Here is a 17,197-nt window from a genome sequence, read left to right as displayed (position 1 = left end):
GCTTTTTGTCTGTAGAGATAAAAATTCTGTGTGACATTCTTCTGAGTTGAGTTCCATTTAGCAGTTTGTAATGTGTGTCCTAGACAGGTCATGTTCTGGTCTTCATTTAAATCACCTAGGAAACATATTTATTAAATGCTCATTAGGTAGAAAGTGCTAGATGATATGATGGGTTTCACACATGTGGTCACCAAAGTTTTTTTGAGGATGAACATTCTATAACCATTTTTAGGTTATAAATGCTGTCTCTCTCTCTCTCTCTCTCTGTCTCTCTTGCTCTCCCTCTCTGTCTCCTTATCTCTGTCTCTGTCTCCCTGTCTCTATCTCTCTGACTCTGTCTCTCTGTCTCTCTCTGTCTCTGTCATTCTGTCTCTCTGTCTCTGTCTCTCTGTCTCTCTGTCTCTCTCTCCCTCTCTGTCTCTCTGTCACTCTCTCTCTCTGTCACACTCTCTGTCTCTGTCTCTGTCTGTCTCTGTCTCTCTCTGTCTCCGTTTGTCTCTGTGTCTCTGTATCTGTCTCTGTCTCTGTGTCTCTGTCTCTGTTTACCTCTGTGTCTCTGCATCTGTCTCTGTCTCTCTCTGTCTATCTGTCTATCTCTCTCTCTCTGTCTCTCTCTAGTACTGGGATGACCCAAGGCCATCATAATGAGCTGCATCCTCAGCATTTATGTATTTATTTATAGATAGGATCGTGGTAAATTACTGAATTGGTCAGACTGGGCTTGAATTTGCAATCCTCCTACCTCAGCCTCTCAGAGTGCTGAGATTACAAGTGTGCGCTACTATGCCTGGCTAATTGTCACTACTTTTTAACCTTTATATCTTGGGTTTACTGTTCCTACTTGTGGGCATAAGATTTGACAGGCCAGAACAGTAATCATCTTTCAGAAGATTTGTTTTGCTTTATTTTGTGACAAGATCTCTCAGTGCAGTTCAGGCTGGCCTTGAGCTCACTTTGTAGCACACACTGGCCTGAATTTACAACTGTCCTCCTGCCCCAATCTCCCAAGTGCTGGGATTACAGGCATGTGACAACACACCTGGCTCAAATTTTTTTTTCTATCAAGGTCTTGTTTCAGTGAGATTTCTGGAAGATTAATATGTTAAAGAAAATAGATGAAATTGAAGAATTTTGTGAAGAGGAAGAGCTATATTAGAAATAAAGTACTAAGTGGACAAATGTAATCTAATGATTTTCAGCATGAAAATTCAATAGCTCCCAAACACAGATTAAACTCAAATTTTAGTGAAAATGAAGATAGCTAATTATACAATATTCAGACTGGAATACCATGGGAATAAAAGAATAGAAAGTATAGAAAACAGGTGAGAGCCATACAGAATAGAGTGAAAAGATCAAACACATGTTTACTCAAAGAGGCAAAAAAGGAAGAAATAGAAACTAGGCCAAAAACAATATTTGAAGAGGGGTTAGCTAAGAACCTGCAAAACAAACAAGTAAACAAACGATTGATGCAAAATACCAAGTCTTGGGCTAAAGAAAATCTAAACTTGCCCCCAAAATTATAGTCAAACTGCTGAAAGTGAGACATAAAGGGAAAAATCAAAAAGCAGCCTGAAGAAAAGGAAGCATTATCTTCAAGGCCTCAGCACCAAGACTTACAGTTGCCTGTAATGCAGAAGCAATGAATTAATGGCAGGATCCACGTAAGATGCTAGGAGAAAAGCCTAGAATTCTACAATCAGCAGAAATATCCTTCAGGAAAAAAGTGAGATAAAAAGTCTTTGTGACACACAAAAATGGACCAGTGGACTTTTTCTGAAAGGTAATACTACTGAAAGTGTTTCAGATAAATAAAAATACCCCAAATAGAAGCAGGGAAATACAGCAAGGAATTACCAGCAACAGGAGGATAAAGAGGACATGAATATGAATAAAAATTGATGACCAATAATATTCTTTAATAGGATTTAGGATAGTATAGAGTTACAATTCATGGCAATAAAGCAAAAATGTTACCACACTAACCCAGTGAAACCTCAGAAGTTTGACTGACTGTGCAGGCCACAGCAGCTTGACTGACCTGGAGGGGAGGCAACACAAAGAAATACAGTGCACACCACAGCAGCTTGACTGATCCCTGTGCTGCCGCACTCCAGCCTCTGCCTCCAGCACCTCCAGGCATCAGAGAGACCTGTCACTGTGGGCCCACCAGGCTGGGGGAGTGGAGAGACTCAGCGCCCACACCTGCCGCCGCCACCACCCAGAGGGAAGGTGGCGCAAAGTCGGCCGCTGCGACTGCCCCGGAGGGGAGGTGGCGCAAAGTAATACAGCGCAGACCTCAGCAGCTTGACTGATCCGGAGGGGAGGGGTCAGCATACGCTGTCCCTGTCTGCAACTCACTAACACACTGCAGTGTGAAGGGTCATTTAGCCAGCGCACTTCAGAAGAAATGTAACCAACAAAGAAAGAAACTGGGGTCTCCTAGAAGAAACAAAAAAGATGGGAAGAGAAAGCAAGAACAGAAAATTCCCAGGTCCCAACCCTGAGAACGTTGACCCAGGACAGATAAATATAAAGGAGAATGAGAACAACAAACATGTAATATCAGACACAGCACCAGTGGACATAAAGAGATATCCTCAAGACCTTATAGACGAGTTCAAAAGTGAAATATTTAGCCAAATAAAGCAAGATATAAGAAGATTAATAAAAGAGATACTAAGCACCCCTCAAACAGACACAGACAGAAGAAGGGAAGACTTCAAAGGAAAGAACCATTTGATGAAGACTATAAAAAAATATAGAATACATGAAGCACATTCAAAGAGATCACCAGGAAATTAAAAACTTTATGGAAAGATGGCAAATCAGCTTGAAAGAAACTAAGGATAGATTAACCAAACTGGAGGACAATTTTGCAATGTGGGAGTATAAAAGAGAAAATTTTTAAAAAATAACAAGGAAACAAGCGGTAACAATACAAAGGCTAGAAGACGACAAAAGGATCTATAACTTGAGAATAAAGAATGTGAATGAAGAAGCAGGGGTACAAATAAAGGATATTCACAGAAATAATTAAGGAAAACTTCCCAAACATAGGAAAAGGAAATGATATTCTGATATATGAGGTATACAGAACTCCAGCCACTCACAACCAAAACAGAGCTACACCCAGGCATATAATAATCAAGATCCAGAAATTCAATGTAAGAACAGAATATTAAAAGCTGCTAAAGACAAGAAACAGAAAACCTATAAAGGAAGGCCCCTCAGAATAACGGCAGACTTCTCGACACAAACCATCAAGTCAAGAAGAGTCTGGAGCGAAATATTCCAAGCTCTGAAAGAAAATAGCCTCCAGCCCAGATTGACATATCCCGCTAAACTGTCTCTAGAAATTAATAGAGAAACAAGACGTTTCCAAGACAAAGAGGAACTTGGGAAATTCGCAACCACCAATCCAGCTTTACAGAGAACACTGCAGGACATTCTAGAGAGAGAGAAAAGTACTAGGATTCCAGGAACACTGGAAGAGAGACCTCAATGAATGGAGCAGAAAATAGAATGAAGAAGATAAGCAGACAAATGATGGCAAAAAAAGAACATAACAGAAATGAGGCAGAGAAGATTTTATTCAAAACTGATATGATTGATAATGTGAAGTCTGAGAGTATAGGCAACTACACTGAAGATGACAAGACTCTATGATACACATTCTGGTTTGATAACTGCTGATTTTTCAATTTCTATACTATATACAAAGTTGTGTTTTTATTAACCTGTTATGCACTGATATATTCAACTATACTATGTCTGATGATTTAGCCAATTCTATTGGATATAACAATAGACAACACAGAAACCATGGTAGAACTCTTTGTACAACAGTCTAATATGTTTATTTCATTTCATGTGTTTATAAGAATATGTTTTGTTTTGCCTTGCTTTGTTTTATTTCTCCCTCTATATAGAAAGGTTAGAAATACATGTTAAGACTCATGCATGTGTAGAATCTATAAACAGTTTATGAGAACTGATCTTATGACACATGATGAAATGAACAGATAGTCTGAAGAAAAAAGAGACACTAAAATACCCAGTGCTGATCCTGGGGTATCATAATGTGAAACCTAGTAATAGTATTATTCTTTGTTCAGAATGATATTAGCCTGCTTGGGTTTATTCAGTCTCCACATAATTGAAGATATGGATAACTGCATGTTTGTTTAAGTGTATAGGATAACCATATTTCTAAGTTTTTGTTGGATAGTTGAACAGAACTGGTTGCAATCTCACTGTTTGAATCCCCACATTATATGCTCCACTTTTGTATGTTGAATAACTATTTGTAAGAAGACAATCTGTAATCATCAACTAGTAATTTCACTGTTTATTTTTTTCTTTGAAATTATGTATTATTTCTATCTGTTTTCTGTTTTGTTTAGTCTTTCTTTAAATTAAATTTTTTAAAAAAGACACTACAGTACCCAGGGCTGATCACAGTGTCATGATGTGAAATCCAGCAATACTATTATTCTTTGTTCAGAATGATTTTAACCTGCTTTAGTTGGTTTAATCTAAACATAAATGAAGATATGGATAACTGCATGTATGTTTAAGTGTATAGGATTGACAACCATGTTACTAAGTTTTTGTTGGACAGTTGAACAGAACTGTTGGCAGTCTCACTGTTTGAATTCCTACTTTACATGTTCCATTTTTGTACCTTGAACAACTATTTGTAAAACTACAATATGTAAACATCAACTAGTGATTTCTTACTGTTCATTTTTTTCTCTGAATGTATGTATTACTTCCACCTATTTTCTATTTTGTTTAGTCTTTCTTTAAATAAAAAATAAAAAAAATTTTAAAAGCAAAAATGTTGAAGGCAGAGTAAATGAAATTTAAGTTTTAAATTCTTATATTACCTGAGAAGTGCTAAACTTTTAATTCATGATAAACTCTAATAAGGACATGTTGAAATGCATATTATAACCATTAAAGTTTTCAAACATAAATGTGTAATGAGTTAACGTGGAAAGGTGAAAGAAATGTTAAATGAAAGTGAGATGCATACTTTTTCTTTTCTCTATTTTAAATAGAAGCAGAACTCAAGCATCTTTTGTTTTATTTGGATAGATGTAGAAAGAAAGAGGAGAGGGTAAGAAAAGAATTTAAAATTAAGTCACAACTAGTATGTATATATATTTAAATAATTACCCAGGATAGAAACTATGGGATAGAGTTTGACAATACATGAAAATTATTTCTATAGAAAGAAAAATAATTTCAATAACATAGCTAGTTCTAGGGAAGTCAATTTGCTCTAAGAAGCTAAAACATTCAGAATAATTTAATGTAGAGATGATAATGACAAAAATTACTTTTTAGGAGATGAGAAGAAGCCAGTTTTATTTCCTAAAGTGATGAGGATCTCATTTACTCAAAGGATGTTTGTTCCTGGTCTAGGGAAAGAGTATTTTATAGATGTGGTTTCATCCTCTAAGACCTCACTGTAGCAAGAGTCTGTGAAATTTTGCTAGAATGAAGAGGTTTTATACTTTTAATAACTAAATCGTCCATGTGGAGTTCATGGAGAGGTTTTTACCAGAATATAATTACAACAAAATCTCTGAAAGAGGATGAGTTATGATCTGTGTACACACACACACACACACACACACACACACACACACACTGGCATAAATCAGCTTATCATAGGTGTTTCACTACTAAAATTCCATGATAATAGGTATTTCTCTGATGAAAGGCCATCAATATGTTTGAGAAAGTATTTTAACTAATTAGAATGGAAAAAAATTTAAACTATTTTACATATACTTTATAATATACTTAAACCAACTGCAAACAACATAAGTTTTCATTCACTGACAATTAAGTCATCATAATTGTTGCATAGATTTTTCTAGTATCCGGTGATGATCTCAGAATCTATAGTGTGCTGGAAGAGTTAGACTACTGCTCTTTTTTCAAAAGCTCTTTTTTAAAGTTTCCTAATTTTTTAGTTTTTCAGCTTTTTCCCTTGATGCCAGTTCATCACTACTGCTGTCACCTTTCCCAGAGTTTTTATATGTGCAAAGTTGGAAGCCACTATCCAAACACAGTAGATAGGCTCTTCAGAAAGGCCTTCGATCCTAAGGTGAATGGTGAGCACAGAAAGCACACGGACTTTCACCCAAATCACTTCTTTCCTTTGCTACTTTGGGGTTTGGGTTGGCACTTCACAAAGCTTGTTTCCCTATAAGAGAACCATATGAAAGTAAAAACCAGATGTTAGTTGATGCTTAACAATGATGTGTGTAGCGTCAGAACCTACTTCTGTCTGACTTTCAACTGTTTGAATCTGCCAAGGAATCTGTTCTGTAGAGTTCCCAGATACAAGGAGGTGGGATGGTCTGGGAGCTGAGCCACCATTAGTAAGCCTGCTGAGAAAGGCTGAGTCACCCTGTGCCACCTCATTTCACTCTCACAGCTGGTCTGTGGGCACATATTGCAGGCTCCATTTTACAGTTGGGGGAAAAATCAAACAGGAACAAAGAAAGAAAAAGCAAGGAGAGGTAAAGGAATTTGCCAAAATCCCACTAGAAAAGAGCAGACAAAGCCTGGTGTGTCTCCTTTTGTTCCTCCCACCATGTCAAACTTTGAGAATTAACTGGAAAAGACTAATGCTGGGGAGTGTACTGTGATGGAAACAGCTCCAACAGTCAGGCAAAATTGCTGTCACTTTATAACCACACAGATTAAAATGATGGCATAGTAATCTAAAGCCCTCGAAAGGAAAAGTGAACAATAGTAAATAATAAATAGCATATCTAGGAGAAAGGAAGTATAAATTTTAAATGAACCTGAAATTGCTATCTAAGTGATATTGTTAAACTGCCCCTAAGGGAAATTGTGGGTAACCACCAAGGAAATGTGTGAGGCGTACAGCAGGGCAAAGACAGTGGACTTGAATCTCTAGACATGCTAGTGATTGGGAATCATATAAATGTGCATAAATTGGCTTAGTGGAGGTGGTTACACTTTATTGGTAAATCATGAGTGTGACTTACTTATTTGATTTAGAGAATAAACAGAGTAAGAGAAAAGACTGTAACTACCTTCTCTGAGGAAGATTAGGAGAGCGGCTTTTATCAGGCATAATTTGAGATACAAATGAATTTCCAGTGATGAAGTGCATTGGATAACAGGCAACCTGAAAGAGGGCAGAAGGCTGGAAGTCAAGGGTGGGAAAATGAAGTCAGTTGTTACTCATGCATGGGCAGCAGCTGACCCCAGGGCTGAGGACACAGTCACCCAAAACCCAGACGCACTAGGAGAACAGTGGAGGATATAGTTTTGGGGCTACTCCTGAGTCCTGCAGGAGTTCATAAAACATTAATTATAGGTAATCAAAAGTGATTAAGCAATCCATTCCTCATGTGACTACGCCCTGTAATTTTATACTACCAATTGACTAATGCTTTGTTAAGACTAAAATGATTCTATTCTGCTTATTTTCCTCTGCTCAGAAAAATAACAGTTCTTCCACTTTCAAAGTAGTGGTTTTGTTTTTATTCAATTTGGGTTGAGCCTGTAATCATCTAATAAGTGCTGCTGCTAAGGAGAAATTGAAGAAGACACAAATAAATGGAAATCTATCCCGTGTCCATGGGAATTAAAATTGCTAAAATAGCCATACACCAAAGTGATCAACAGATATGCTGATCAAAAATCCAATGCATATCAAAAATCCAATAGCATTTGTCACAAAAATAGAAAACTCATAAAGAACCACAAAAGACTCTGAGCAGCCAAAATCATCTTGAACCAAAAGAACAAAGCTGGGGGCATCATGCTCACTGACTTTAAAATCTGCTACAAAGTTCAAATAATGAAGATAGTATGACACTGGAATAGAAAGAAACAGGAAAGAAACCAGTAGAACAGAAAGGAGAGCCCAGAAATAAATCAATGAGTTTATGGTCAACTGGTTTTTAACAAAGGTGCCAAGATCACACAACAGGAAAAAGACAGGCTCTTCAGTAAACTAGATATCCAAGTGTATAAAAAAATGAGATTGCATTTTTCTCTTATATACAAAAATAAACTCATAAAGAGTTAAATAAATACTTAATTATAAAAGCTGGATGTAAAATTACAAGAAGAAAACCTGGGGGAAAGACGTGTGACATTGGTTTGGGTAATGACATCTTGGGCAGAACACAGGAAACAAAAGCAAAAATAGACAAACCAGAGTGCATCAATCTAAAAAGGTTTGGTAGAACAAAGAAAACATGAAGAAATAATCTATGAAATAGGATAGATCTATAAACAATGTATATGCAAAATATATAAAGATATCAAATAACAGGATAGCAAGACAACAGATACCCTATAATTTTTTAGAATTAAAAAGGGTGGGGAACCCAAATAAACATTGCCCAAAAGAAGACATACAAATCAACAATACATGAATGACACTCAACATCACTGGTTTTTAGGAAAATGCAGCCCCAAATCATAACGAAATATCACCTCATACCCACTGTTAGAGATGAAGGATAAGTATTGGCAAAGATGTGAAGAAAAGAGATTTCAAGCACACTACTGGTGAGAATATAAACCAATACAGACATCGTGGAAAACAGCGTGAAGATTCCTAAAAAATTAAAACAGAAATACCATATGATCCAGCAGTCCCACTGCTTGGGTATGTATCTATCCAAAGGAAATGAAACCTGTATCTCAAAGAGACATCTGTACTCCCATGTTTATTGCAGAATTATCACAGGAGCTATAAAATAGAATCAGGTATTCACCAATGAATGAATGAATAAAGAAAATGTGATTTACAACACAGTAAAATACTATTCAGCTTTTTAAGGGGAATGTTCTATCATTTGTGACAACATGGATAAACTATAAGACATTATGCTCAGTGAATTAAGGCAAGAGCAGAAATACAAATGCCACATGATCTCACTTATATGCAGAATCTTTAAAAAGATGTCACAGATGCAGAGTGAGATGGTAATTGGGGGGGCTGAGGTAAGGGTGAGGCACAGAAATTAGAGAGATGTTGGTCAAAGGACACAAAATGACAGGAGGAGTAAGTTCAAGAGATTCCAATATGGTGACTATTGTTAATAATGTATTATATTCTTGAAAATTGCTAAATGTTCCCCTACACACACATCCACACTCATGTATGCACGCACGCACAGAAGCACACATACACAAACCATATATTAAGTGCATTGATTTAGACATTTCACAAGATATTTATGAGTATATACATTTTTATTTTTCAATTAAAATTGATTTTTTCAGAAAAAGAAACTTAGCATTTCCTAACTTTTGACCTGAAAATCTAACAGACCCTCTACCATCTCTGTGGAATGGTCTGACTCTGTTGTGAAATGGAGCAGCCACAGAGTCAGTGAAGAGATAATAGTTTTAGGACCATGATGTGTATGGGAAGGTACAGATGTGCCAATGATTTCTGTGTCACAGACAAACTGAGTCTTATTGCATTGCCAATCAAAGCATCTTTCAGTTTACTGAGAATGAACCATATCTGTCAGGCTTATCAAACTTTCTTTAGGGTTACCCTACTGAATTTACTTGAGGAAGAGAATTGAAATGAAAGTATGTTTTAGGGACAAATTCAGCTGCCTGCAGCCTCTGTGAAATGAGGAGCCACTATTCTCTCTATTTTCAATGAGGAAACCAACTATTCTCTCTATTTTCAATGAGGAAACCAAGGTACAAGAGATCACATGACTTGCTAGATCCAGCTAGAATCTAAGCAATGGAAATTAAGTAATAACTTGTTCCCTGCCCCTCCTCTAGGTCTTCTTCCTGCTGGAGTATCTGTATCAGATCACTGGGTGTGCCCACACTGACCTGTAAACATAGGCATTCTGTCCATAGTGTCTAAGGGGCACACACAGTTACGAGTGATAGCTAAGACCAGGTAACCCAGTGATAGATGCATGTCCAGGCAATCTCAGTTAACATGCTGAAATCATGTTTCCCCAGAATACACAGCAAAATGATCTTTCATATTTTTAGCATAAATAATATTCATCTCTGTACCGTGCTAAACCAACAGCCAAAGTCAACTTTGTTTTCTCAGAAAAATATGTTTCAAATAATACATATGAGATTCTTAACCTGACTAGCAGAACACAACTTATTTTTAAGTGTAGGCTATAACTCATAAAAATCTCTATCAATCTTGTGATAAGAATGATTAACTTTTGTAACCATGAAAAAATTTTATCTAAAAGATAAATTCTCCTAGTTTTAAGCTCCTAAAAAGTTAGCACCAATCTTTCTTATCCCGACGTTACTTGTGAAGAAATATGGGGTGGTGTGGTTATGGCAACTACAAATGTCAACTGATTCTTTTTCCTTGGCTGATTTATATAAGAAAAGGCTCATTCTTTCTCAAATCTATACTGTAGTAAAGAGGACTTCCTTTCCATAGGAATTGAACCAATATGATTTCTTGCATGCTTCCTGGCTTATGGGCATGGCATTCATATAAGAAAAAATAATTAGTAGCTAACCATAGCCCCGAGTGGTACTGACCACCAGCTTTAGGATGGTTGATTCCACAGAAGAAACAAAGGTTTTAATCAGTTCCATAGTTGAACATGAGGTGGAAGGAGGTGGAAGAACAACCCTGAATTTGAGAAAAAAAGGACCCTTCTTAGCAAGTAAGAAATAAATAGATTTTTGCATCCTAGGACTAGCTCTGTTCCAGAAAAACAAGACTGCTTCATTTGCTAAGCAAATATCCCAAACATGCAGAATGCTTTATACAGTAAATATATTTGCTATCATATTTTTAACAAAAGCCACTGGAGGTTTGTTTGGGTCTGTCTTTGGTTTTGTTTGAAGGTACTGGGGATGGAACTCTTTGCACTGAGATACTTCTTCAACCATTTCTATTTATTTTGAAACAGGGTCTTGCTAACTCATGAAGTTTCCCAGGCTGGACTTGAACTTGTAATCTTTCTAACTCAACCACCTGGAGTGCTGGCATTACAGACGTGTACTGTGGCAGAAAAGTTAAAATCAACAGCCTGATGCTCTGTTAAGACAAGAGGTGTTTGCTCAGCTCACCACAGATAGACCATTAGACTCAGCCTTGACTGACCATGTCAGCTGCAACTTAGAGATAGTCCAACCTGACTCAAACTGACCACTCCATCTGACCTGCCTATACTCTCTGACATATAAATATATTCTATTTCCACGGACTATCAACTGAGATAGACTAGTCAAGGGCATACTTATTTTTAACCACTCCCTCAGCCTCATCTCCCTCCCTATTTTCTCCCACCTTGTGATTAACAGCCCTCCTGACTAACCTGCCCAGAACAAACCTGCCTGACAACGTACAGTTTGATTCATGTAACCAACTATACGATAACTTTCTATCAGCTTTTGTACTTCCTACTTACAAAATGTGTATGTTTCTGTTGAACTCTCAGTTGGGCTGATGATTTGGACTTGGTCCCACCAGCCTGCTAACATAATAAGCAGCTGCCTTCCAGTTCCTCAGTGTAAAGGGTCTTCCATTTGGCTTGATATCAGATTTCCACAATAGTACCACCATGCCTTGCATGTAGCTCTTTTTACAGCAAGCACACAGTTGTGAGTTCGATCCCCAGTACTGATTTAAAAAAAAAAAGAAAAAGCATGGCTTTGACATGTTCATGCATTTACTTAGTCCAGGTGAAAAAGCACAGGGCAACCTTATCTTTAGAGAAATTTCATCTTTCTCGCACATTATAAAAAACAGACACTATATTTAAAATATTCATTACCCTCTCACTACATCTGTATGTCATCTCTATTTTATCCTCATGCTCACCAAGGCATTAAATTCTTTTCCCTTACTTTTATCTAAAACATATAAAGAATTAAAAACACTCAAACCCCCAAAATTCAAAGATCCAGTCCAAAAATGGGCATCTGAGATGAATACACACTTCTCAGATGAAGAAATACAAATGGCAAATAAATACATGAAAGAAATGTTCATCATCATTGGTCATTAGAGAAATGCAAATTAAAACCACACTGAGATTCCATCTCACTCCCAAAAGAATGGCCAGGATCAAGAAAACCAACAACAAATGCTGGAGAGGCTGTGGGGAAAAAAGAACTCTCCTACACTATTGGTGGGAGTGTAGACTGGTACAACCTTTGTGGAGGTCAGTGTGGAGATTTCTCAAAAAGCTGGGATTGGAAGTCCCATTTGTTCCAGCTATTCCATTTCTAGGCATATTCCCAGAAGAACTGAAAGCATCATACCACAGTGATATATGTGCACCCATGTTTATAGCAGCACAATTTGTAATTGCCAGATCTTGGAAACAACCCAAGTGTCCATCAACTGAGGAATGGATAAAAAAGTTGTGGTATTTCTATACAATGGAGTATTACTCAGCTATAAAGAAGGATCACATTGAGATATTTATCAATAAATGGGTGCAGCTTGAGACCATACTCATAAGTGAAATAAATCAATCTCGCACATGTGAATACCGAATAGTTTCCCTAATGTAAGTAATGATTCAAATATATAAAAGTATGTGGTAATCATGATTCCCCATTATGTGGCCTTGAAGCCTTATAAAGTTTTCACTTATTAATTGGAATGGCTTTATTCTGGGCTGCTTGATATTATTGCCTCTGATGAAATGAACAGCTATTTTGAAGAAAATAAGTCATCATAATAGCTAGTGCTGATTTACTATCATCTTATTTTGGAGCCCCACCAAACTATGGCTCGTCTGTCTCCATTGGTTTATCATGATGTATCTTGCTGGATTTTATTATATGTGATAGTATAAACCAAAATTGTTATAGGCAAAGAGATAATATAGAAACCATTGTTCGTTTTCTGTTAGCTGGTTCTAAATACCCTACAATGCTTTCATCCACTTGAATGGTTTTACACTGACTTGATATGTTTGAAGCTATAGTATATGAAGTTATATTCAAATACTTCAAGGAAAAAGACACTATGGTAACTACCATTAAGTCGGGCTATTTGGTGGTGAAGCACTAGGTTGCTGAAGCTGTCATGCTTTGACCTGTATTGTTATGTTGTTATGTCCTCTTTTATCTCAATCTCTCCCTTATTCATTAAAAAATTATTTAGTTACTTAAAAAAATTCTTTTCCCTTGCCAATTTTATTGGGGGAAATAATCAATTACAGAAAGATGTTTCCAAGTTTGTAAATTTATTAACATTTAGGACATTTTGAAGAAGAACAAGACAGTAGTATCCAATCTCACATCCTTTTCCTTTAGTGTTTTCTTCAATCTCCCCTCCTGATCTATTATTGAGATGAATTCAACATACTCACTAGAAGTTTTAGAGGCTAAGTTGTCCTGAAGCAAAAATCCCAAGAGTATGTTTTAATATAAATATTTATGGGGTAGCCCTTCTTTAATGTACTTTGAGAGTAGGAGCCCCAGATTTATATTTATTTATTACAATCTTGGTAAGCTGCTAAACTGAATTTGTGATCCTCCTGCCTCAGCCTCCCAGAGTGCTGGAAGTAAACTCTTATTGTACTGCAAATTATATAATATGCGCTAGTTCCCTAAAAGGGACCATTAACTTTGCTTTGGCTTAATGGCTCCTAAATTAGTAGCTGTCTCAGAATCAGATGGGGATTTTTAAAATTTCAGATCTGTAGGCCCCACTCACAAATATTTTGATCCAATGGAATTAACATGGGTTACAAAACTCTACAATTTTAACAAGTAGTTCGGGAGATCTTCCAGGTTTGGGAAATATCACTCTAGTTCAGAGGTCAGCAACCTACACCCTGGAATTTAAATCCAGCCAATACTTGTTCTTGTAAATAAAATTTTACTGAAATGCAGGTGAAATATTCTTCAGGATATTGTGTAGGGCTGCTTTCAGCCTATAATGGCAGAGTTGAATAACTGTGACAGAGACCATACGGCCTCCAAAGGTTAAAATATTTATCTGATCTTTAATAGAAAAGTTTCACTGAACCCTATGTCTTCCTGTTTCATGACTAATTTCCATGTGATGGGAACTAAGTGCAGCAGTCCAGACCACCACTAATAAAACAGCACCTACCTAGGCTGGACTTTTTAAAATTGCTATGTCTGCAGTACATAATTCATTATGAGGAGTTGGTACATGTGCATAACACATCTCAACTCTTTACTTCCCCTTCCACTTTCTCTTTCCTTATCCTTCTTGTTTCCTTCCCTTCCTTCTACTTCATGTGAGAAAGATGATCTTTTTTTAATGATTAAATTATGTAACTTTTCCTGGATTATACTGACACCAAGTGGTTAAAACATTCAGTTACAGAGGCTTAAACTAAACTATCCTAATCAGCTATTCTGAATCCTCTTGCCAATTCCTGAAATCTGAGTCAACCTTAGGAACTTGGTAAAATGAGATTCTAGAAGTCAGAGTTTGCTTGGTCGAAGTGAGCATGAGTAAATGACCTAAGAAAGAAGCAATTTTTATGAGGACTAGAATCGCCTCCTTTGCAGAGTTCCTTTTCCTCAAAGACCGTAGTCCTCAACATACCAATTAGATTATGTACTCTAAGGGACAACGTGACTGCTTGGCATGTCATGAATCTCTGAAGTTGAAGTCCATTGCTACTGATAAGGTAAGAAATCCGCAGCGTTTTGGGGGTTGAGATGAAAGGAAAGAGGCTCAAACAGGAACACACACTGAGCTGCTTACCAAAGGGAGCCATGCTCATGCTGGCAGTAAGGAAACAGATGGCAGAGCTGAGAGCAGTGTTTTTCAACCTTGACTATTAGGCAGAATTCTCTGTGAAATCTTTAAGAAAATAATGATAGCCAGACCCTACTCTTTGGAAATTCTGCTCTAATTTGTATGGGATTAGGCACAAACAATAGGCTTCATTTTTTAGTTCCCCAGATGACTGTAATGTGTAACCTAGGTTAAGAATCATGATTCTCCAGGCTCTCTCAAATTTTAAGATATATTCAAATCACTAGGGCAGGGGCAAGGAACAGTTTTAATCTACAAATCATAACTCATTAGGTCTGTGATGGCACCTCAGAATCTGACTGCTGACAAGCTTCCAAATGATGCTGATGATGCCACTTGTGGACCATACTTTAAGTAACATGGAGGTGGATCATTGTTGGCCACTATTTTTATGTGACCTCTGTGGTTCTGAGGTCTTAATGTGCATAAGTAAAACCTGTAGTAAGGCTTAGCTCTTCACATGTTAGGAAGGTAATTGTATTATGGGACTGATTTGCTGTTGGGAGGTAGGGTCTGGTCAGAGGAGGGTGGTCACTGGTGGCTTGCCTGGAAGAGTATATTTCTCTTCCCACCTCCTCTCTTGTCTGTCTGATTCCTTGCCACCATGAGGTGAACAGCGTTGCTCTGCCAGACCTTTCCACCATGCCTTCTGCCTTAGAGCTGGCCAACTGTGGACTAAAAATGTGAGCCAAAATAAACCTCTCCTTTCTAAAACTGCAAGTGTTGCATATGGTGTCTCGGTGATGAAGAAAAGACTAATATAATCTGGGCACTAACTAATCATGCAAACTTGAAAGTTCTGTCTGAAATTTAAATTTGTTTTCTCTCAATTATTAACAAGTGCCCCAATTCTGAGATTCGGTCAAAGGACCAAATAAACAAATGATATTTATTCTACAAATCACATTTTAAATAGTCAAAAGTATTGTTTATTAATTTACAAACTATCGAAATCAAATACAGGGAAATTTTCTTCTTGTTGCAGGTATCAGACCAAATTACCCAAATGTTAATGGCTTAATCATTTAGGCAGAGTTTGTTTGAGTGATTCTGCTTCCTGTAGTGTATACTGAAGCCACTTAGCATTCAGCTAGTGAGCAGTCTGGTCTATGGCATCCAACATGGTTACCTCTTATGCTTTGGTAAATGTGACTGAAAAGCTGTTTCATCTGGTAGTCTCAGGGTTATAGTTTTCTTTACATGAAGGCACAAGGCTTCCAATCTTCAGGACACCAAAAGTGGCTGTCATTCTCTACAGACCTGGACTCAGAAACTGTCACAGTATTATTTCTGCCGTAGTATACCGACTGGAGCAGTCACAGCACTCAGATTCAGGATGAAGAATCATAAATAGGAATCATAAATATGAGACAATCCCCATGCAGACTCACAGGGCCCCCCACACACACACAAAAAAAGGGTTCCATACTGGGCCTAGTGCTCTGTTGTTGCCCTATTGAAATTTTTTACAAAGCACAAAGGCACTACATTTTCATTTTGCACTGGGTACCACAAATCATAGCCTATCCTAGTCATAAACTTCACCTTTAAATGGAAGAAGGGTTAAGAAATGTGGTCATCTCCAATCAGCCGCAAGATGTTTAGATCTGCTGAGATTGGCTGCCAGAGATTCTATTCCTCAATCTATGCCTGTGTTCAAAGTTACCCTTTCCACTTCTGAAGTGCAAGACAGGTGAGATAAATCCAGGATAAAGGACAACACATTACGAGATTGGCAGTAAACTAAACACTTACGTTTTAGGATTTTAAAAAACTGTTGAAAACCAACCACTTATTATACCGAGTCTTTGCTAGTTGTCTGTATCTGGTCACCTTCAGGCTTGCTCACTTGGTTTGGGCCTTCACACTAGCCAGTGGTTATGCAAGGTCAGTGCACACTTAGGGCACCTGACAAAAGAGCTGGGGATCGCTATTGGTGGATGTCTCCAGGATCTCGGAAACCTAAGTTTGTGTTCTAAAGGAGATTAAGCACAGCAATCAATGATAACTAATCTGTATGACTTTTGAGAGCTGTGGCCAGTGCCTCTTATGGGCATGAATTTAAAAATCTGATCGTGTCTCAGGATTATCTCTGGGAGTCTCAGGTTATAAAGTCTTTCCTGGCTCGCACTATATCTTGCTGGTCATTCTGACTACATGCAAACCGAGAGACAAATCCCGAGGGAACACAGGCACGCAGTACGGTATTTCTCAGCTTTCCAGCTCCCCACGGAATTGGAACTCAGAGCAAGTCAGGGACCATGGTAGCGCCCAAAGAAACAGCAACAGCGGAGGTGGAGCAGCTGGGATCCAGGCCCCGGCTCACTGCGCAGCCAGCCTGCCTGGAAACCTGGGCTCAGGCAAAGGTAGCGAAGCGGAGCCTTTGCGGCAGCCTAGGGCCGCGTC

Source organism: Cavia porcellus, unplaced genomic scaffold, assembly GCF_034190915.1.
Source record: "Cavia porcellus strain 051 isolate PalLab524CR breed Dunkin Hartley unplaced genomic scaffold, mCavPor4.1 scaffold_5, whole genome shotgun sequence".
In the NCBI taxonomy this organism is placed as follows: domain Eukaryota; kingdom Metazoa; phylum Chordata; class Mammalia; order Rodentia; family Caviidae; genus Cavia; species Cavia porcellus.
This window is presented reverse-complemented; position numbering follows the sequence as displayed.